At 43.1% G+C, this 24,741-nt stretch overlaps 1 protein-coding gene across 3 annotated transcripts in view; it reads right to left on the bottom strand.

Annotated features, from left to right (window-relative positions):
* The window catches only part of Synpr (synaptoporin), a 328,081-nt gene that overhangs the window by 15,764 nt on the left and 287,576 nt on the right, over window positions 1-24,741 (bottom strand). The gene's annotated exons all lie outside the window — the stretch shown is intronic.

Here is a 24,741-nt window from a genome sequence, read left to right as displayed (position 1 = left end):
TATGAACAGAGATGTCACGGCTATGCATCTATCTCAGGCGACAGATCTCTCAGCAAGCGGGACAGCAGAGATTCTGAACAAGGCACTATTGCAAAAATTCCCCAATCTTGGAAACCAGCTCTGACTTATGGTGGGGAAAACCGTGTTCCACCATTTAAATGATGGCTGTATAACATTATTTATGAATGTGCACCTATTCCTAGCATGGTGGGTAGAGTAATTATTTTTAGCAGGAGTGCAATGCTGAGTGTACATTCTCGGCTCAAACCCTGCCAGCCATAGCCCCTCACTGAGAACAAATCCCGAAGACCACACAGAGGAGGGTTCTAAAGAACCCTGAACTTGTTGCTCTTCGGCTGCAAAGTGCCTTCCTGATCCTCCCACATCTCCACGCAATGCACAGGCTTCCTAGGTGTCACTCTAACCCACCCAGAACACACGCAACTCAGAGATTTCATCTGGGACAGACCCTGGCTTAGAACCATGGAGCCTGCTTCCTTTCACCCTTAACAACCTCAGCTGAAACTTCAATGTTCTCAGGGGCCGCACAACTAAGCAATACGGAGAGCATTTCCCACGCCGACTCCTTAGCCACCTTTTCCAGGTCTCGTTTTCTTAGCTTCCTTTTTAAAGACCTGGTGAATATTTCTTTGCTTCAGTTGCTTACCCCAACTAGAATCTGTTGCATTTTGCGGGCAGCATTTTTGCTTTGATGTACAAGGCATTGGTCAGCAATGATTCTCAAAAGAATGAATAGATGTAGGAGGAGATGTTTCTCATACACTGAAGTGGGAGCAGGAGGGTAGAAACCTGTGCGCATGGGCAGGAGGGCCTTTCTCCTCAGCACCCCCTGCTCAGAGTCCTTTATCCCCCCAGTCTCATGGTTTGTTTATCAACTTAACATATCCTGGCTGAGGGTGACCTCCCCTATATGGACCTATATGCCTATGCCTTGACTTTTATTTCTTAAGCACTTTTTAAAAAAATATTTTATTTATTTATTATGTATACAATATTCTGTCTGTGTATGTCTGCAGGCCAGAAGAGGGCACCAGACCCCATTACAGATGGTTGTGAGCCACCATGTGGTTGCTGGGAATTGAACTCAGGACCTTTGAAAGAGCAAGCAATGCTCTTAACCTCTGAGCCATCTCTCCAGCCCCTCTTAAGCACTTTTCAAAATGTAAAAAATACCTTCATTAGCCGCTACCATCCATTTTTCTACAAAGGATTTCAATTCAAGGACATGAGCTTTGCCTGCCTTGCTCCTTCTTGGTTCTTGGGCAGAAAAACACGGCTAAGATGTATTGAATGAGACAGTGCGTGAATGAGTGAATGGATAGATGGATGAATGAATATATGGTATAGTTCCAATACTATAAAATGTTATCTTTGTGGATATGTTTCATGATCATTCAGCAAGTAATCATGTTCAGAGATAAATTATACTTCATTTTAAATGAAGAACACATTCTATTAGACAGGGTAAAACACGGCATGAGGTCAGGACACCGATGGTGGTGGTAGTGGCTTTGGCACAAATGCCCCTTCAACACCAGTGGGGATTCTCCTCAAATAAAATAACAAAGAGCTTTACGACCGAGAGTAACTGCACCAGAGAGCACCTATGCTGAATTGTGACTGCCTATGACTGGGATGACTGAAGACAGGGTGTCCCTGCCAGATAAAGAACACATTAGCTTGAAAGTTTGTCTTTTTTCTGGCTTCGGGCATAAATGATGTTGGAGGCTACCTTGCAGAGGAGACATAGGTCAAATATTTGACACCATTTTTTCTCGTTCTCCTCCTTCCCTGTGGCCAAACCTAGCCTGAAGCCAGAAGGTGGGAAGTCCTCAGAAATGATGTATTTAGATTCCCCGAAGACACAGGATGTCAGAGGGCATCCCTGACCAGGCTTCAGGTCCCCTCTGAAGACACAGGATGTTAGAGGGCATCCCTGACCAGGCTTCAGATCCCCCCAAAGACACAGGAACATCAGGGGGCATCCCTGACCAGGCTTCAGATCCCCCCAGAAGACACAGGATGTCAGAGAGCGTCCCTGACCAGGCACTCCACCATGACCCTGCAGACGTTGCTAACCTTACAACCTGCCCACTCACTGTGGTCCTGTGTTACTGATGAAGAAACTGGAGAACAGACAATGTAAACGTAGAGCAACTATGACCTGGCTTGAACACAGTGGTTCATCATATGCTTTAGGAAGATGTGCTTTTTGGTGTGTGGATAGCTATTTTAATTGGTATTCTCTAAATTTTTGACAATTTGGTATCATCTAAAGGCTTGGGATTTCATCTATACCCTTCCTATATTGCCCAATATTTAATTCTAAAATAACTATTTCATTCAAACCGAAGTATGTGTTTTTGTATCAAATAATGTTAACCTGGGAAGAACTACACATTCACAGTGAACGATAAGCTTTTCATAAATAGAAGGCTGAAAACATGAACATTAATAGAGTGTAAATAATATACCTTGGATACTTTCTAGAAATATCCGCCAAAGGCTTTGGAACCAAGGACCTTTGCTAACTCAGATTTAGAAGTGTTAACACAGTTATTAATGGTATTCTTTAGAATAGGCTGATAAGAAAGCTCAAAGTTAAACTGAACGTGGAATTATTCATTTATCTGTATTATTGAAAACTTATTGATATCTGTGCCTAAAGCCATTTTCTGATTTTGGGAGAATTATGTGGCTCAAAAATGGGTCATGACTTTTTTCAGGGATTGCAGACAAGAATCCAGTTACGTGCAGACACTGTTCCTAGTTTATCTAATAGAGATGGAGCAACAGGAGGTAAACCTGCAGCATTTACTCTTTCATTACCTTGATGCGTAGTTAGCTCTGCCTGTGTTATTAATCCCCACTGCAGAGAGAAAATGCCATTTGGGAAGTCCTTCAACACTTCAAATCTCTCCTGCTTGGGATCTGAGTTGTCTCCAAGAAGTATTTGGAAGAGACATTGCAGCCAAGATGGTCTATTGTCTATTGTCTGTGGCTCATGAGTGGACTCTAAGGTATTGGTTGATTATGTACCTAAAGAAGTCTGACACACAATTTATATATTTATGTGTGGCACTTTTGAAGTATCTGTTCAGTGAACCAAAGCCAGCTTTCTTAGGCCAGCACATCCTGGCTGAGTTTTGACTAAGTGGTCAGATTCCATTACTTGGAAGGGTGGCTTTGTTGCCCTCGTAAGTTGCTGTTAGCCAAGTGTTCCGTTTTATATAGATTTACTATAATAAAATTGCTGGTTTTGGATTACTTGGGGACATACATAGAGAAGAGCACCCAGAGAACATTATTTGAGACACAGGTGAAATGAACCCACCTCTCCCTTCACACTTCATATTGATAAATGTAACCAATTGCTCCTCTTCTACCTATTAGCAAATACTGGCAGTGTTTAGGTTCAGTGTTTGTCATCCGCCTTGTCCAGTGATAGTTTTGCTGTACTTTCTTCCTTTCCTTTTTTTCCCTATTGCTAAAATGTATCCCCAGATCTGAAATTGTTTAATCCGAAGAGTCAGCCTCATCCTCAATGTAAGTGGATTCATTATGTGAATTCCTCCTCCAGGAATTTCAGAGTTGAGTCTGTGAGCCAGAAAGAGAGGAACCAGCAAGATGGCGGTCCGGCAGAGGGTAGAACCTTTGCTTTGGTTTCAAAGGAGAAAGAGCAAAGAGGGGAGAGATGAAGCTACTGTCTGTTTTGTCAAGTGAAGCTTCTCCCATCATTTCAATTAAATACTGCATAACTAATGTTATCAGAACTCTATGAATTGCCACAGAAATGACCTATATATGCATCTTAAGATATATAGTAGGCATTTCCACAGGAGCGAAAGCAACAGGAAAGCAGTCTGCAAACTACCAAAAGAGAAATATAAGCACCAACCCAGCCACAAAACCTTTATCTACAATCTGCCTTGCCTGCAAGATGTACTGGGGCAATGGTGGCACAGAACTTTCGGGAGTAACCAACCGATGTCTGGTTTGACTTAAGGCTCACTGTACGAGATGACACCCATACCTGACACTGTTTAGGGGACCTGGAACATGACAGTAGACAGGCCAGGAACCCAGGGGAAAACCAAATAATACTAATCTTAAAAACAAAAACACCATAGCAAAGGGAAAGGAGAGGGAGGGCAGGAGGGCAAGGGAAGGAAAGAAAATGGAGAGGAAGAAGTAGAAGATGTGGAGAGGAAGAAGAAAAAGCAGTGGGGGAGAAGAGGAGGAAAAAATGGAAGAGAATAAAAGCAGTATCTGGGGCAAGAGAGCGAGAAAGAAGAGGGGGGACAGAATGAAGGGCCCTCATCCACCCGGCACCTGGCACATACTTGGTTCATGCTACCTTCACAACAGCTCAGGGGAGCAGAACTTATTATTCCTACTTTATGAACTGAAGAGCCGGCATGCCTTCATCTTGGGCTTACAGCTATCTTTAAAGACAAACTAGGTTAGTTCCTGTTTAAACCTGTTTCTCCAGGATTGGACTATGCCCCACCTGTAACCTTAACTACAAATAGTTCTCTATGGCCTGTTCCAAGAACGGCAGTCATGTCTTTGTTTCAAAAAGTTGTTTATACGCATCTTGCAACCCTACTGATGACTACCTTGCTGTGACTACCTGTTATGACTACCTTGTTATGCCCACCTTGCAACCGTGTCTTTGTCTCAGGAGGGACTAACTTGTTATGTTTATGTTCTGCTCCTGTAATCTCATCTGTTTGCCTGCCAGACCCCAATTTGGAAACCCCCTACCTCTGAGCTATAAAATCCTTATCTTCCTCCTATCCAAGGCTGACCTCTCAAAGCCTGACTATGTATGCAATAAAAAAGCTTGCTTTAATTAATTTGGCCATGATGATTTGGGTCAGTGGTCTTTTCTTCTCATCCTTGGAATTAACAGAACTAGGAACCAAGACCCAGTTTGCAGAGGTGCTTTCAGTAAGTTGAGATCATCTGTAGAGTTTTTTGTAAGAGGATGCCAATCTCCCCTCTTCCTGACATTGAGTGTGCTTTGACAAATTCCATTAATTCCCAAGAATTTGGAAGCTCTGTGACAAATCCCCTAGCGAAGAGGCTGAAGCCTTCTGAGGGAGCTCTAGTCTCCACAGAGATCTAGGACTTGGAAATGGGGCTTCCTGTTCCAAATCTGTTAAGAAAAATCTTCAGGGTCAAGCCATCTAGTTTGTTCATCTTTACTAGGGAGAAGAAACGCAAAGTCAGAAAGTTTGTAATCACAGTCAGATTCTCAGCAGTCTAGGGCTTTGGATCTGAGTCACCATTCTAATTGGATTTCTGTGGCAGAGATAAAACATTCTGGCCGAAAGCAACTTAATAGAGAAAGGGATTGATTTCGCTTACACTTCCAAGTCACAGCCCATGATTCAGGGAAGTCAGGATAGGAACTCAAGCAAGGAACTGAAGCAAAAATGATGAACACTGCTTGATGGTTTGCTTGCTGGTCCATACTCAGCTTTCTTGGGCAACTCAGGACCACATGCCTAGGGAATGGTGCTGCCCACAGTGGAATGGACCATCTTATATCAATTAACAATCAAGAACCACCTCCACATGATCTGGGCAATCCCTCAGTTGAGAGTCCTCTCAGATGATTCCAGGAGAATCAAGTTGGTAGTTCAATCTAAGATAATCACTGACCTTGTACTTTGGGAGAGAACTTCTTACACTGTTAAACTATTTGCTGATCACCCTGTAGCTCACACAATAAGGATTGTGGGATATCAACTTCAGTGGCCAAGCAAATTCTTGAAAAAGCCTATCCATCCCAAAACTCCTTTCCAACATTTATCTCTGAGTGAGTGAGTGAGTGTGTGTGTGTGTGTGTGTGTGTGTGTGTGTATGTGTGTGTGTGTGTGTATGTGTGTGTGTATGTGTGTGTGTATGTGTGTGTGAATGTGTGTGTATGTGTGTGTGTGTATGTGTGTGTATGTGTGTATGTGTGTGTGTGTGTGTGTATGTGTGTGTGTGTGTTTACAGGGAGAGTCATGGAAGGAGGGAAAGGAATGATGGGGGAAGCAGGAATCTCTGTATTTCTTTCTTCCCAGTAGGGTTTTCCATTGAGCTCAGCCATTGCTTTTTATAGGAAAGAGGTCCACAGAAAGAGAAAGGGACAGGAAAAGAAAGGTTACCTATTGTAGTTAAAATAAAATAGTAATTTTATACAATTTTTAAAAGCTTTTTGTGTATGAGTGTCTTGCAAGTGTGTTGTGTGAATGTCTGGTGCCTGTGGAGGCCAAAAGCGGGCAGCTGATCCCCTAGAACTGGAGCTAGGGTGCTACACATGGGTGCTGAGGACCAAATCGATCTTCTGCAAGGGAGCCTCTGTGACACTTTCCGCCAGCCTCTGCTGTGTGTTTAGCATCAGAGGTAAGTGACTGCGAAGAGCGGGTTAGCCTCACTCAAGTTGGCCTCGGTAAGGATGAGAGTGGTGGCTAGTCATGGTGAGGAGGAGAGCAGCTAGAGCCCAAAGGACATCTATTGATGTTTTATGTGTTATGTAATCTTCTAGCAACTCACCTGGATAGATACTAGTATTCTCCCATTTCATAGGTGATGAATTACTTAAAGCAAATTTGAAAGATGCATTGTTAAGATTAGACCCAGAGACTTTGGCTCCAAGGTCGATGTTCTTCCTCTATGACAGGGACACTATATTATTAGTTTAAAAATTAAGTGGTCACAGTAATGCAGCTATCATTTATGACCAGTTCTTGTGTGTGCTACTTAGCCAAGAGTGACTCATTCCAATTCTAGCGACACTTTGAAATTGTGCTGTTGATGGCACTTCACGGCGAGAAAAGTCAAGGCTGAGGAAGATTAAGCAATTTGCCGAAGGGATCATGGCTATTTTTTAGGTGGCCGAGCTTTGATCGCAGCCCTGGCTTTCTGAGCTCCAGTCTGTACCTCCCTCTGGGAGGTGGAACTCTGCTTAGCCTGATCCAGTTTCAGGGGCACACACTGTCTTTGAAGGTCAATGTTGAAAGGCCTTTGCATGCATTGTCTTGCTAATCCCCACACCATCCTGCCTGTGGAGCAGCTTCTGTTCTGTCTTCTGAGTGAGCAAAAGAGAGACTTAGAAGGAATAGCTGATGTTGGAGTTGGGTATCAAACTCAGAGCTGTTTGACTCAGAATAGAGTTTGTTGACTTGTTCATTTTTATTGTTGATTTTTTTCCTGTTCACAATCATCTGTCCAGTGTGTGTGTGTGTGTGTGTGTGTGTGTGTGTGTGTGTGTGTGTGCATGAGTGTGTGTGCACTCATGGAGGATGCCAAGTGACATGCACTATCACTCTACCTGATTCCTTGGAGACAGTTGTCTCACTGAAGCATCAGCAATCTTGCCCCCCAACCCACACAACATGGCCACACCTATCTTTTTCTGTGGGTGCTGGAGAATTCAAACTCCTCCCACTTGCTCAGAAACTCTTCTTACCCATTGAGCCATCTCTAGCCTGTCCAACATTACACTGTCTTTTTACGCGAGGCTGGGAGCGATTACGTGGCTACCGTAGGATGGAGTAGTTTGAAGGGGAACACCTATAAATAGGCGCATTGTCATTCCTGATGGTGCACACTTCTGACTCTACACATTGCCTGGGTGGCTTCATGCAGCAACAGTATGGACGTGTGGTGGTTCGAATGAAATGTCCCCATAATCGTGGGGATTGAATACCTGGTCTTCGGTTGCTAGGGAAATTAGGAGTTTTGGCTCTGTTGGGGGGAGTCTGTCACTGGAGGGAGGGTGGGAATTTAGAGGCACACATATTTCAGGTGGTGTCTCTTTTCTTCCTGCTGGATGTAGGAGAGGTGAGGTCTCAGCTGTTCCTGCCGTCCTTCCCCGCAACGATGGACGGGTATCCTGGAACCTAAGGCCAAATAAACTCTTCCTGCCATGTGATGCCTCGGGTGGATTACAGTGTGTTATCACAGCGATAGAAGGTGGCTCACTGCTGTCGTGTGTGACTATACATACATATATATTATACATTTGTATACATTGTATACATATTATACAAAATCATAATTTTGCAGAATAAAGAATAAAGAGTTGATGATGATGTTCTATGTTCAGGTCTGTGTTACTTGGGCATTGTGCTTCAGGTCTGAATCATCTGCCTTGTGTTGTGAGTCAAGGCTGTGCTCTCTTTCTTCTCTTTGAGCTAAACTGGACTGTGATGGACATGGAAAACCTTTGATTTCCAATCTGTTCCCAGAGAGCTTCGCCAACCTGTCATTGTTTAGCTTTAGAACTGAGACCTCTTCATTGATGTTTTTAACATTCCTTGTGAAAATAAGAACTTACAAACCACCCTTTGCTTAGACTATGGTGCTCACTCCTTCAATGCCAGCACTCAGGAGACAGATAGTCAGTCTGGTCTACAGCGTAAGTTTCAGGTTAGCTAAGGCTACACAGAGAAACCCAGTCCCTAAAAACCAAAATCAAAACAAAAACTATTCTCTGTATCTGTATATTCAGCTTAGTCATAGATGCCTGATTTTGTAACCTTAAGCAAGAGGGAGATAGTCCCAGCTCTCTGATGAGATCAGGGAAGCTCCATTTGTTTTTCCAGTGCTCTGTAAACCCCATGGTGAGACCTAACAAGGGTTCCAATTGATCCCGACAAACCTTTGATTACAAACAGCACCTGTCTTTTAGTACAGAGCAGTAGCAGCAATATTAGGAAATTAGCTAGTCATGATAAATTATTGCTAGCCAGCGCTGGGCTAACAGCCCAGCTCTGATTGACTGGCCATGGGACTCTTGCCAAGTTTCAATTTCCTATCTATAAAGAGGCGAATGTGGCATAAAATTTTATATTCCTTTTGCCAAAAATAAAGGAAATTATGCAGTATAGCTTTTGTCAAACTGAAAGTTCATGTTTCTTTCTTTTGCTTTGGTTTTGAGACGGGGCTCACTATGTCCCTCAGGCTGGTCTTGAACTTGTGCCCTCCTTCTTTTGCCTCAGTTCTCCTGCCGCTGAGTCTATATAGTGTGCCACAATGTCTGGATAACTGTGGACAAACTCTTGCTTTGAACTATTCTTGATATAGAAAGACTCTTGAGGGGAAAGTTGAAGTGCAGCCATGTAGAAAATTGTTCTTGGCCCTATGCAGTGAATTGTAATGATCAATAAATAAGGTTAGTTTGTTCATTTCTTCCATGATTGTTTATTGAACAACTACTAGGCACCATGAACTGAGATTATTATTACTGTTAACAAAACAGACTTTATACCAATATTCACATGGTAGAGGAAAGAGACCTTTCAGCATGTGTAATTGTTTTTTTCAGATAGGGTTTCTCTGTAGCTTCGGAGCCTGTCCTGGAACTAGCTCTTGTAGACCAGGCTGGCCTCAGACTCACAAAGATCTGCCTCCCTCTGCCTTCCGAGTGCTGGGATTAAAGGTGTGTGCCACTACCACCCGACTAGCAATAGACATTTCTTGAGTTGCACTGCTAGGAGATGCAGGGATCAACGACATGCTTCTTGGGAAGGAGATCACATGCTTCCTGAGGTTCTCTCTTCGTGCTGACCTGCACCCATTTCTGTCTTGTTTGAATCTTGACAGGAGTTTGGCTGCCTCTCTGAGTCTCGGCGTCTAGCAGTTAGCAAGCCTGAATCGTCACTGTAGGTGTTTCTAGATGATTTGATAGCATGCTCAGGAAACTAAACTTTCCAAATAACTGGCTATTGATACGACACAAATATCATTGAATATATAAAACAGCCAAGGTTTCTAGATCAGAAGAGAAGCAACTGTTAAAAACAGTTTAGATATCTTAAAAATAACAAGTTGACGGTGGGGGTGGAGAGATCACACTGGCAGAGTCTGGCAAGGATGACTGGAAATTTGGGAATCTTATTGAAAACACATCAATCTTATGAGTTTTGCTTTTTTTTTAGTACTTCCAAAATATTTTGGGCATTGCTATTGAACCAGCTGGATGAAAACGCTAACATCTAGGCAATTAGCCCCCCACCTTTACACGAGACATATGGGAATTATGAACATATCTACCAAATATCAGATGCCAGGCAGTGTAGACGAAACATCTGGAGGGAGCCTAGCATACAAGAGATTCACTGGGAGCTTGGGAGAGCCAGCAATTACTCAGACTTGGTATTCATCTCTCATGTGCTCTCTTGTCTGCACTGTTTCCTTGTCATGTGAAAAAGCCACCTCCTTACAATTAATCCACATTCTGGAAGTCCCATTTGTATAGGATGTCACACATCCATACACACACACACACACACACACACAATCAATAAAATGGAATTAGTCATTAAAATCTCATAATCCAAAGCAATTTCCTCATTTGTTACATAGTTTAAGTTGCCCTACCGCTGGCCTCTGTTGACATAGCTGTGATCTATGAACAGTGACCTTAACTGAGATCCATCAAGACATTTTGGCTGAGATGATGATGACCTCTCATGTGTCCTCATCCAGGTGGAGTCGTCTTTTCTCTGAACTGTGCCCTTTGCCATCACCTCTTCTTTTTTTAAAAAAATATTTATTTATTTATTTATTTATTATGTATACAATATTCTGTCTGTATGCCTGAAGGCCAGAAGAGGGCGCCAGACCTCTTTACAGATGGTTGTGAGCCACCATGTGGTTGCTGGGAATTGAACTCGGGACCTTTGGAAGAGCAGGCAATGCTCTTAACCACTGAGCCATCTCTCCAGCCCCAAAATATTTTTTATGGTTTATTTAACTTTATTTTATGTGAAGGTGTCAGATCCCCTGCAACTGGACAGTTGTGAGCTGCCATGTGGGTGCTGGGAATTGAACCTGGGTCCTCTGGAAGAGCAGTCAGTACTCTTAAGCACTGAGCCATTTCTCCAGCCCCCACCTCTTCTTTAAAAAAAAAAAGCAGAAAAACTACACAGCTCCCTTCTCCAAAATTATATAACAGAGTAAGAAGGAGCTTCTGAGACAGACTCGGTCTGTCACAGGCTCCTTGAAGTCATAATACAAGTATTGCATTAATTTACTATTTGACACCACTGAGATCTCAGCTGGAGCACAGGAGAGTGGCCAGGGCGGTCAGAAGTGGTGTAGAAAAGCAACCTACCCATGAGCACAAAACTGCCACACGTCAATGTCTACACCTATGACAAGGGTCAGGGGTTTATTCACAGGCTGTTTTATATGGACTAACATGTGCTAAGCACATAAAATATGGAGAGCAGGATATTTCAACTGTTGCAAAGATGATGATGGTGAGAATGATGTATTTCCAGAGGATATGCCCATATTTGATCTTGCTCAATGACTCCATACAAGAATTCATAGTTTGATCTATTATTCTCTTAAAGGTATAATCATGCTTCTGAAATGAAGTAAATATGGCTTGAATTTTGACAACTCAAATTAAGGTGTTTAACTGGTCTTTTGTAGGTGTGTGTATATGTGTGTGTGTGTGTGTGTGTGTGTGTGTGTGTGTGTATGCATGCACATGCTTTAACAACTTCATCTGGCTACAATACACAACTGTAAAAAAAAAAACCCTAAGGTGACTGTACAGACAAGGCCATTTGAAGATAACATACTCTGCCCAGGGGAATAAGTCTTTGGACATTGAATGGGCGCCAGGTCAAACAATCCTGCAGACAGCACCTGTGTCCCTATTCACCCTGCGGCTTAAACAGAAAGAGAATGCAAGGCTGGGCTATAGGAATGGAGGTCTCTTCATCCCCTCTGTCATTATATTTCCGTGTGTGTCTCCTATACACAGGAGTGATTTAAGCGATCGAACATGGTGCGTTTGTATGGTTCTAGGATAGGCATATTTTAACTGTTTGTCCTCCGGAAATGATAGGAACTTTCTGTTTAGGAGAAGAGTTACGATTACATCTCACCCTTCCTTCCCACCCGCTTTTCCTTTTCTCAAATGAGCAAGTGGCGTTCACACACCGGTTCGTGAGAAGAGCTATTTTTCAAATATTCCTTATGCCTTTCTAGAACTGAAGCCCCATTATTCTGTCACATATCACCCCATCTGCCAGCCTGCAACAGATGGTTCAAATGAAGGACTTCAAAAATACCGAAGAGGAAATTATCTTGTGCTTCACCAGCCACGGCTTCAAACCCATCTAACTTTAGAATTCTCCTTCCCTGCTCGTCATGTGAAGTGAAAGTGTGGAAAACATTGCATTGGAATCACAGATTAGAAGCCATTACTCAGCTGGGTGATTGCTGCTTCATAGATCTCATTACTGTGAGATGAGAAACAGGGGCTAGGCTGGGCTGGAGTCTTGGTCCCACTATTTTTTAGACACACTGGCCTTGGGCAATTCATCCAGTCTTATAGGCACTTATTCCCTCAGTGGAACAATAGAGAAATAATAACTCGTCTTAGAAGGTTGGAAAGGAGCAGATCGCCTTATGAAAATCATGTGACGTGGCTTCTGAGAAATAACAGTGGTCTTATTTTCTCCATCAATTCTCCCTTCTGTTCTAATTTCTTATTTCCTATGCCACCATTCTCAAAGATTCTGTGTGTCTGGAAGGCAAATTTTGAGCAGGTGCCTAAAGCCGAAAGCCAGACAGACAAGAAAGAACAGGCAGACATGGATGAAGTACATGGTCTCCACAGCTTTATCTCTGATCATCTCTGTCTCTTTGTCTCAGTTGTCTTTCTGTCTCTGTCTGATTCTGTTTCTGTCTCTCTGTCTCTGTCTCTCTGTGTGTGTATAGGTGTGTGTGATAGATAGATAGATGATAGATAGATAGATGATAGATAGATAGATGATAGATAGATAGATAGATAGATAGATAGATAGATAGATAGATAGAGAATAAACAAGGAAGCTGCATTGGTTTTATTTCTTGATATGTGATTAAAACATCCCAACAAAAGCAAATTGGGATTGTGTGTGAGAGGAGGTTTTCTTTTAGTTAACACTTCCAGGTTACAGGCAGTCATTGTGGGGGAATCAAGGCAGCAGGGATATCCGCGGTCGGTCCAGAGCAGAGATGAATACTTATATGCTTTTGCCCTGCTTACGCTTTCCTTTCCACTGAGGCCGGGGTCCAGCCTACAAAATGGTGCCACCCATACTCAGGGTGTATGTCCCCATCTCAGCTAATGAAATTGAGATCGTTTCCAACACACATGCCCAAAGGCCAGCCTGATCCAGACAAGCATCCATTCAGACTTTCTTCCCGGATAGTTTTAGATTGTGTCATGTAGACAATGGACACTAAGCCCCACAGAGCCTCAAACTAACTCAAAGGTCAATTGTTTGGAGGGGCAGATTGCCTAGGCTGACCTTGAACTTACTATGTATTAGAGAATCACCTTGAAGGGTGATCCTCCTGCCTCAACCTCCTGAGTGTAGCAGGCTTTCTTTCTTTCGGGTCACCAACCAGCTCTCAAATCATGACACAGAGACTTACTATTAGTTATGAATGCCTGGCCTTAGCTTATGCTTGTCCCACCAGGTCTTATAACTTAATTTAATCTATTTCTCTTCATCTATGTTTTGCCTTGGGATATTTTACCTTCCTTTCATTCTGGATGTCCTACTTTCCCTGCTTCTTTAGTATCTGTCTGGTCCTGGGTATCTCCAGGTGTTTTCCACACATTCTCTCTTCTCTCTTCCCTAGTGCCTAGATTTCTCCTCCTGCTTATTCTCTCTGCCTGCCAGGCCCACATATCCCTCCTCTACCTGTTGAAATAAGAAGCGGCAGGCTGTGTCCCCGGCACCCGGCTGCCCCCAAGGCTAGCTTTACCCGAAATAATTACATGGAAACTGTATTCTTTTAATCACTGCTTGGCCCATTTCTATCTAGCCTCTTCTAGGCTAACTCTCGTACCTGGACTAGCCTATTTTTAATATTCTATGTAGCACAGCTAGGTGTGCTTACTGGGAAGATTCTAGCCTACGTCCATCCTGGGTCGGAGCTTCATCGCGTGTGTCTGCCCAGGAGCCAGGAGCATGGCGTCTCTCTGAGGCGTCTTACCTCACTTCCTCTTCCTCCCAGCATTCTGTTCTGTTTACTCCACCCACCTATGTTTTAACCTAGGGCCAAGCAGTTTCTTTATTGCTTAACCAATGAAATCAACAGATTGATATATGACACTCCCACATCATCTACCTAGCTATTGGCCGTTCATCTTTTTATTAGACCAATCAGGTGCTTTAGGCAGGCAAAGCAACACAGCTTTGCATCATTAAACAAATGCAGCATAAACAAATGTAACACACGTTTACATAGTTAATGTAATATTGTACAACCCCCGAGTATTGGGATTATGAGCTTGTGCTACCAAACTAGGGTTCATGCTGTTCCAGCAAGTCAATGACAGCTTCATGCATGTTAACCAAGCACTCTACCCATGGAGCTACATCCCCAGTCATAATCCTGATGCTTTCTGTAAACTTGAACTGGCGATGTCAGCTCCACACTTCCAAATGAAAGTGATCATATGCCTCTTGGTTTTTATTTCAATCTTGTGAAATAAATATTTGGGAATTTTCCCTGTCTAGACATAAATATTAATTGAATCATAGCTTATGTCTCATGCTTTATTTAGCTGTTTCTGCTTGTTTTGTCGGTTTTATCATACTTTCAATTCACATTCCAGTTTCACATTTGTAGGCTTTGGGTTTTCTTTTTCTTTTGCGCTGAGAATATTTGAAGAATATAGACTTCCCTAACCGCAGTGTGTGTGTGTGTGTGTGTGTGTGTGTGTGTGTGTGTGTGTGTGTGTTTTGTATGTGTGCCAGGAGGTCAGGGTAGACCTGAATGTTTTCAGAAGCCAAATATGTCCTAGGAGATCTGTAAAGATGGATCAGCCAGAAAAGGGCTTGCTGCTCAGGCCTTAGGCCCTGAGCTGGGAACTTCAGGCCCCATGTGCAGCACCTGGGAGTGGTGGCATGCAGTTGTCACCTCAGCCCCGAGGAAGCAGAGATGCTGGGTCTCTGCTGCTCACTGGCTGCTGATCTCATGCTAGATGGAGTGCAGGATGGACACCCAACATTAACCTTCAGTCTCAATGCTTATATGTGTGCGGATGCACAAGTGTATACATGTGCGCGTGCTTCCCAGCGAAAGACTTCTGAGCTTGATGTGTCATAAAATTGACAGTCAGCTCACTGTAAAACAGATTCTGATTCAGGGGGTCCAGAACAGAGTCTGGGAGACAAGATTTCTAACATGCTTCCAAATTCCGTATGTGCTGCTGTGCACACATGCACTCTGAGAAGCAAGTTCAGCCTATGAAGAGACTTCCTTCACGCCAACTTCTCAGGATGCACTATGGCCAGGATGGCCCACTACAGAGTTTCCAACACTATTTTCATACTTTGCCATTCTGCCTCCCTCTCAGATAGGTTTATTCATTTTGTTATTTCGGTTTGAAGATCGCTGCCTACCATCTGATATACATCAGGTACTTTCTATATGCCAGGCACTGTGGTAAGTACTTGCCCGAGATGATCACACCCACTTTTCGGGAGAAGGTAACAGGATTATTGTCAATGAGCAGGTGAAGATACAAAAGAACAAAGACACCACTCAGCTAGCGAGTAGAAAAATACCAAGACACGAGTATTCTGCTCCAGAACCTGGGTCCCCATCATCAAGAGTTTGTCAGGATTGTGCCTTACTGGGATCATGTCAAATGTATTTACATACTCACCTTAGCCCCTTTTCAAGAGGTATGAACAGAAAGAAATCTTCTATAAAAATAAAGACTGCATACAATGTGCTCTCTTTTCTTTTTTTTTCTCCCTAATTTGCTATTTAATGAAACCCATGCAGGCAAATATTAGGTTATTGGAACCTGATATGATCAGACAAAAGTCTAAAAATGTGTACTTAGCCACATGAACATTATTAGAGTCCACAGGAGTAGTCATGCTCCGGGAGCATCGTCCGACCTATGCTATATTAAAATCTGTGATAATGAGGCCTCCTATGCCGTATTGTATTCTGTTGGTGAGAGGAAAAAAATTGGCTGCCGAAAATTGTGAAGGTTCTATGAAATATATTCTCAGTCACAGAGAGGACCCTGTTCCCACACGAATCTATGGAAGTCAGCTGAAGAGGGGTAACCCTGCAGTCTGTGGAATGGCTTGTTAGCCGGTGCTTATAAGATCGTTCGGTTTAAAGGTCTTTTTCCATACACCCCAAATCAAGAAAAACAGAGAATGATATTCTGAGCACACAAAGGATGTGGGAGCCGGTTTTGGAAGGTAGGTGGGACAATGTGGTTTTACACCCCAGAAGACAGCGTCCATACAGTCGGCGCACCTTAGTGAACAGCATCTAACCTCTGGGGAGGTGACAGGGAGACAAACAGTCAGCAAACACTTTGATTTGGCTTTTGGGTAATGTGGAGGTTGAACTACAGTACCTGGCAAGAACTGTTGCTCAGTGTAAATAAAAACAGAAGAGTATTTGGTGCCAATGGCCTGAAATTGGTTGAAAATAGAGAAGAGTTGAATCATGCTTGAGTTGAGGTTGATCTTAAGATATATTTGAAAAACAACAACTACAAGAAGAAACCCATTTGGTGAACCTGTTGTGTCTGCTGTAGTAAGCACTACTTTTACTTTTGTGTATGTCTGAAATTGTTGGCTTGTGTTTGGGACCATGTCGTATGAGCAACACACATCCCCAACACGGAATTTCTTCAGCTTGGGGAGTTATCTCACAAGGAGAATGAGAACTGAGTGGACATACTATATTTGGGCAGACTGAAAGGTTTTTTTAAAATATTCTTCCTGCCATGTTAATATTTTGTCTTTTTGATAGATGCTTTGAAAGGCCATATATCTAATAGACATCAGTTCATTCATCACGTGACTGGATTGAAGTAGCCATGCCGACTGCTGTGCAGTTGTGTTTAGTGTTGACCTCCACCTCTGCCTTCCCCAGTTGTTTCAAAGTAAGGGTTCGTGACCTCTGCTCCCTTGAAGCAGTTCATCAGGACTAGGGGCTGGCTGAATGTCTTTTAGGTTAGTCTGTGGCTTTTCAAACCCTATTAAGGACCGTGGTAGACAATATTTCTGAGAAGTCATCCTTTACAAATTTCTGTCTCTTTGGTTCTACTGTTTAAAGCACAGTGCAGGAGGCTGGCTAATCTCACTCTGAAGCCATTTCTAGACTCATTACCACTGACATGACTTTAGCCAGGATCCCCACATTCTCCCAGTCTCAATCTCTTCACCTGTCAAATAGGATGCTATCTATGTCACAAAACTCTTAGGAAGATTGAGATGTGACACTTGAAATGTTCATTACAAGCCTGACATGCATTGAATAGTCAATAAATATGACGAGTTGATGTTCTCATTGCCATGTTTCTTTCTGGATGCATGCATGTGTGTGAGCAGGGTGCATGTGGTGTGTGAGCAGGGTGCATGTGTGTGAGCAGGGTGCATGTGTGTGCATACCTATGAATGTGCAGAGGCCAGAGGGTGACATCAGCTGTCCGGCTCTGTCATTTTATAGCTTATCCTTTTGAGACAAGGTCTCTCATTGAAATGGGAGCTAGGCTGGTGGTCGCTAAGTCTCAGCAATCCTCCTGTCTCTGTCCTTCCCAGGGATGGGGTTACAGGAATGCATGTGGTCACACTCTGCTTTTTGCAAGTTGCTGAGATTAAACTCAGGTGCTCTTGCCTGTTCAACAAACTCCTTTACCTTCTGAGTCCCCTCCCCAGCCCCAGCACTATTATCTATAGGTATAGTCCATATAGGCCAGAACTCTAATCAGACCCGGGCGTCTGGATGAACCCCCAAAGCAGCTCACTGTGGCAGAGGGGCACTGCTTCTGAATCTAGGCTGCCTATGCTTATGCTGATCCATTTGACTTTAGTGGTAACAATCACTAGTTTGTAAACTTGAGACAGACTGAGCCCTGACTCAGCCTAGCTCTGTCTTTTCTGTTACCCAAGGTGGATGTGTGTTGGATCAATGATTCAGCTTTCTGGAGGATCAGCAGCTGCGGCTCGGCTGAATCTACCTCTGTGAGATGCTTGTGCTGCATGCCTGCCTGTTTTCTGATGTCTGCATAGCCATTTGCATCACACGGGCTCTGCCTGGATTTTTACCTATGGCTATGAGCTCTGAATAGTTACTGAAATGTTCTATGTGTCAGTTTTTCCACCCATCCCAACCGCGGTACTTCTTGACTCAATCACCTGTGTTTTAGTAATAAACAATGTTTTCCCCAAATCAAGTCAGAGGAAGGCTTTCCCCAAACCACATGCTGTACTCTTAAAAGTCTTTGGTGAACTTTGCTCATAAAAATATAACAACCCCAAATGCTTTCTTGCTCAAATATTCACAAACTACTTTTTTGCTTCTCCATATAAAATGGCTTTGAGGATTAATTTAACCTTAGCCATTAGAGAGGTTCCAGCCCTCTTGGACCATATAATAGATATTTATAAACACAGATAAGACTATTCAAATGGAATTTCATAATCTATTTTGATGCTTTGAAAAATGAAACAATCCTTTCCCATAATGCTTGACACTCATATCAAAACGGAATATAAAATCATTCTCCCTTAAAATGACACATAATATAAGCTGTATTTTACCCCCTGAGGGTTGACCCTCAGACTTCATGCATGTTAGTGAGGCTCCCCATCACAATACTGAGCTAGGTCCCCAGCCCTTTTTTTTCATTTGGAGACAGGGTCTCACTGAGTTATTTAGGGTGACTTTGAGCTCACTCTGTGGAAGACACCAACAGAAGATTGAGACTGCATGTTGTCCATGAGGTGATGAGAGTCCAGAGTAAGTAAATGGCAGCTGAATTCAAGGAAGAGATCTTGGAAAATGATTGCTCAATGGAAGATTTACTTTGGAACCAAGTGCAAGGTATTTGTCATAGGAAACCTTGGTTTTCGATAGGTGCTTCCAAGTATTAGGGACGGACTGAGAGACAGTGGTCTCAGGACTCCAAACAGCAGTGGACTCTATAAGCCAGGCATGTGGACTTGGGAATCTGCCTCACTGGATGCCAGAAGTCCCACAGACAGGGCAGGGTGTTGGGTGGTCAGTTCCATCAAGATGCAAATTGTGGGGTTTTTTTTGTGTGTGATTTTTCAGTTATTTACAGAAGGAAAAAAGTGAGCCTTTCTCTTTGATTTGTAAGAACAGAGGGTGACTTCTTTGCATTCTGAAATCCTTTGATAGGCTATCCAAGGCTATTACATTTTAAGCTTTTGGGAGTTTTCTTTGAAAGAACTTTTCCTGTTAGTCTATAAACTACAGGTTAGCACGACAGCACCTCCTCCCGTCCCTCTCTGCTCACATCCACATCCACTTAGGACCCCATCTGCATGGCAGAACTGCACCCCTAGTCTTTGCTACTACCCACAGACGGGCACCCTAAGCTCCCTCAATTTAACTTGTCTGAAAATAACTCATGTCTCCCCAGACACCTACTCCTTCATCTACATGTAGCATTGGGCTGAAGACAAAACTCTCATCCTCCATGCCAAATGCCAGCAACTGTCTTGCCCAGCTCCACCCCCGCTGCTTTTCTTCAGGAGAGGGCAAGGGGTCCTGGATCAGACAGATCTGGCTTCATGTCCACACCAGCTGCTTGTCTGATTTCTCTTACCTCGGACTTCCTTGAAACAAGAAGAAGAACTTACGTGATTTCTTTGACTGTAGGTGAGGCAAGGACTGTGAAGCTCTCAGCTCTGGTCTGGCACATAGGAAGACACCAGGCAAGAGCCAGCCTTGTGGTAGACTTGCCAAGCACTCTCAGCACACCGCCGCAGCCATCTTTTCCATTCCAGCTATTATTTATTGCATGGATTGATCCATATTTGCGCGTATATTCATGCATGCCGTTGCGTGTGTCATAGTGGCCATGTGGAGATCAGGGGGCAGCTGTTGGGAGTCACTTCTCTCTTTCACCACATGGGCTCCAGGGGCTGAACTCAGACCATCTGGTTTAGCAGCAAGTGCCTGTCCCGGTTGAGCAATCTTGGCAGCCCAGCAGTTGCCTCTTAAACAAGCACAGTGTCCCACGTCTACGTAGTATCAGCATGCTGTTCAATCCTTGATGTAAGATTTTTAAAGCATGGGCTAGTTTATTTCTCCTGGTCAGACATCCGACTGCACAGCTTATATAAGTACCTTAAGGTGCATCCTGCCTTGCAAACCTTTTCTTTCCTTTGACATGGGAGTTAGAGATCCTGTATAGAACATAATCTCTGCTGTATGGTTATGTTCATTCTGCCTTCCCTCTAGCTTTAAATACATTTACATTCACAAGCATCCACTTGTCCTTGCCTATATCCCCCCCTCCATAAGCCCCTGTGTCCTCTGCTATTTCAGTTGTACCCACAGAAGCTATCCAATCAGGTCTTTCCAGATTGCTTAGCTTTCCTCATGCCACAATCAACATCTAGTATTTGGTTTCTTCACGGTGGCCCTTGGTACCCTCCATAAACCAAATATCCCCTTAGACCAGGGTCCTCTGGGGTCTAATGGTATTTCCTAAGCGATGATTTCTCAATGCAAGTTTGTTGAATCCAGTTAGGAAGATCTCAGTCTTCGAGACGTCAATGCGAATAAGCAGACAGCACTTGAGTAGTGCGCTTACCCAGCCACCTGCTGCTCCCCCGTTCACAGTTTACCTTACAGCTGAGAGTGAGGACTGGGTTTGCACAGCCATCTGTTCTACAGATTGCCACCGGGCCAGGATTTCCAGGTCTTTCCCTCGCTACACCTTCCCTTTAGTTCTCAACAATGAGACCTCTCCCCAGAGTATGAGACCCAGAGATAAAACCTGAATCCTCCAGTTTGACAAGCCAGAGTTCCTGATCCCTGGAAAGACTGGATGTGGAAATGGATTGCTAAGGGGCCAAAGGTTTCCCTGGTTCACTTTTGTCCTGGTTGACATGTATGCCAATGACGGGGTGAAAAACCTGACAGCTGATTTCTTGATGTGGATAACCGTGGCCTGGCCTAGTGGCCTTACGCAGGATGACTGTGTTGGCGGCGTCAAGTGGGATGATTGACTTGGTGACGCTAAGCAGAATGACTGGCTTGGTGGCATTAAGAAGGATGAGTGGCTGCCTTGGTGGCATTAAGGAGGATGACTGACACAATTTTAAGAAACACCAGACACTGGTTTCATGAACTTTAGAAAGTTGTTCCAATGGAGAAGTCCCTCCTTAACTCCGGGTGACGGAAGTGAGCAAGCACTTTCCAAAATTAGCACTGATTCCCTTTACCCGTCTACAAATTGCCATCTGGTGTTTGTTTCATGACTCACAAAAAGTCAAGCAGGATGGAATATATTAAATATCAGTAACGCTTTATTCCGAAAGGCCCACTTGACATCAAACTCATGGAAAAGTTGGGAAGCCTCAATGTCTGGACGACGGCGATAGACGCTCCTCAATCTTAATTCTTGTGTTGAGGAGGATTCTCTTAATTTAGTCGAGGAAGAGATGATTTATTCTAGTCTTGGTTGGAAATTTATTTGTGGCAGTGGTGTCAAAAGGGATTACAGAATGAAAGGAAGTTCTTCTATCTAAATATAAAGATAATATCTTTATTATCCCTAACATTTGCATGCGCTAACACATTAACATTTGGATCATAAAAAATAAGCATTTATTTTACAATAACCAGATTTAAGAACTATAAGTGGTTGGGTTTTTTTTTCCACACTGAAAATGCAAAATTAAATTAAGCTTCTATGTCTTTCTTGCAAAGTCTAGGCTTGGAAATACCACAAACCACCTTGTTTTTATTGAGTCTTCGTCATTTCCATACGAGAGCTTTGTTTTTAATGCTTACAGATGTTCGCTGGTGAAAACAATCTTTCTCCTTATGCAGAACCATGAGGACCTAACTTTATGTGGTGACAGGGCCCTACTGATTTTAAATTCCACTGAACAAAGTGACAAAAGTCTGGATGTTACTTTCTCTGTCACGTTTTTCCCGGCGATCCCAGGCAGGATCAACATTGTCCTTCAGTCTGTAGTCACAGCATGAGGGAAATTCCAACTATCACTTGTAGCCAGGTCAGGAAAACTTACTTTTTCTTTCTGACTGGTTCCTGAGCAGGGAGGCCTTCTTGGTGCCTCAGCTGCATCAACGGTGTGAGGATGCTTACTGAAACAGCCAAGTCTTTATGATAAGAAAGAGGAGCAGGGGAACCAGGTAGGAAGATTCTAAGGGAGAGAGGAAGGGAAAGTGTGCTGTGAACTTGTGTCCCTCCAGGGCTGTCAGAAGCTACACCCATGAAGTCTCACCAGCATGACTGCCTGAACGGGAACTGATCAAGGATGACACCAATGGACATGCTAACACAGACAGAAGAAAACTCAGCAGGCTTCAATCTTTTGTGAGTAATTCAGGCAACTCAGGAGTGTTGAAAATGGGAGAAATGGTCTTCTCTAAGGAAGACCACACACACACATATACACACATACACACCAGTTGCTTATCCGATACCAATGGTCATCCCTTAAAACATTTACACATTAGTAACATAATGTAGACTGAGAAGATTGTATTTTATATGGATGTAATAATAATTAATAAGAAAGAGGCTAAGGATTTGAAAGACATCAAGAAAGGGGTTTGGAGGGAGAAAAGGAAAGGGTGGAATGATATAATTGCATTATAATCTCAAAAACTTAAAAATTAATTAAAAGGGAATAAATCATCTAAACAGGTTTCCTTTATTTGTTCATTAACTGCTTTTTACATGTTGTGTATAATGTCTAATATGCCGTGGAGTCTCAGTTATCTGACAGCATTATTTAATGTTTTGATTTTGAAGGCAGAAAGATTTTTCCTTTTTCAATCAAAGCACAATAATTATACATACTTAACTCTACAATGCAATATTTGATTCACGTACATATTATGTAATGATTAAACCGGATTAGTTAGAATGACCACCTATCATGGTAAACGTCTATCAGTTTTTCATTGGGTGTAATTCAAACCTCTCTTCTCTGTGTTCTGAAATGACATACAGTCCATTATTGTTAACTATGTTGCCACAGAACAGAACTTTGTCCTAGCTGTAACATTGTTTCTATTGCCAATCTCCCTCTCCATATGTCTTCTCCTGGGCGTTCCTCTTCACTGCTAGACATGAACTTGCTTTTATTCTCTATGAGAGAAAAGACACATGCTGTTTGTCTTTCTGTGCCTGGCTCATTTCCCTTAACAGAAGGCCTCTCGTACCATCTGTGCCAATACAAACAGCAGGCTTGTATCCCTTTTAGGGCTGGATAGGTAACTTTTCATCGCGTGATGTGCACTGTAGACTTCTAGCCACACTCCTGGAATTGTGGACGCTATGAGTTCTGTATCTATGTTCGGTGTGGAGTAACCGTGAAGACTAAGAAGGGCTCTTTCTGTTCACAGGCCATTCTTTACAACACCAGAGGCTGCAGTGGAAATCCGTAAGGATAAGCAAGAGCAATTGGTTTTCACTAGGGTTCTCCACTTCTGATACTAGAAACACTAGATTCTCTATGAGAGTAGAGTCATGCGGTGATTGTCTTTCTGTTCCTGGTTCATTTCACTTCCCATAATGCCCTCTAGCTCCATCCACGCCTCTACAAATGACAAACTTCTCATTGTGCCAGGGTATCTTGCATCTCCTCGGAGTGTTATTGGCAACTTGGCATCTATCTCGAGGTGCCATTAACAACCCCTCCAAGAGAGAAGACTACAACTGTCTCTAGACATTGCCGAATTTCACCCTTTGAGTCCTTTGCTGTACACTGAAATCACTACATCCTTCAGGCTAGACTCAAGGCTCCAAGGGACACTTCTTCTGCTGGCATTTTACCCATGCTTTGCCCTTATATATCTTGTCAGCAGTCTGCGAGGATTAGTGACTCAATGGGAAACACAATAATTATGCTAACCTTTTGGGTTTTTTTTTTTCCTCACAAACTAGAGGAATTAGAGCATGAGGTTTTAACCAGCATTCAGTGAAGGAATCAGTCTGAACGATCACTGGCCAGCTTGGCTCCCGGAAAACTCTCTGTGTCTCAGAAGGGACTTGTTGACCAGACACCCCAGGTCACATTCTTTAGATGTCATTTTCCTGTTAATAAATACCAACTGTCAAGCACTTTGGCAAATGTCAGGTGCCTGTAAATGCTAAGTAGTCATTAAAAAGGCATATGAATATTTTAGATCCTATCATCTGCAGGGAAAGATAGAAGTCCAGATTACAAGAAAAGAAAAAAAAGAAAGAAAGACAAAGAAAAAGAAAGCTCTGATGTTCAACTAATGGCTTTGTCCACCAATGGCAGCAGAGAACCCAGTGTCTCTTAGCAGTAAATGTTCTTGGCAAATGGTCATTAAAGTAAAAGTCTGTCCTAACTTTGTGGCAGCATCCTACCCCCAAGTGGGATGTTATTTTTCTATAAATAATGTAAGTAATGGCACACAATAACTCATACTTTCTTTCCACATACTCTGCCTTTCACTGGCCTGACAGAATGGCAGGCCAGGAGGGGTGAGAACATGAGAAATCAGAGTCTCACTCTTGCCCTTTCGATGGACTTGGGCATGTTGAGCAACAGCCAGTTTCTGTGAATGAGCTCTGTGACGCTGGGCGTGAGAGAGCTTCTCTGGGGCGCTACCCGTGAAAGCAGAGTGCAGAGAAATGACCATTTCAAAGCTGTTCACAGTACATAGTCTGATTCTTTC

Source organism: Microtus pennsylvanicus, chromosome 10 (genome assembly GCF_037038515.1).
Source record: "Microtus pennsylvanicus isolate mMicPen1 chromosome 10, mMicPen1.hap1, whole genome shotgun sequence".
Lineage (NCBI taxonomy): Eukaryota > Metazoa > Chordata > Mammalia > Rodentia > Cricetidae > Microtus > Microtus pennsylvanicus.
Note: the sequence above shows the minus strand (reverse complement) of the source record. Positions and strands in the feature narration are given on the sequence as shown.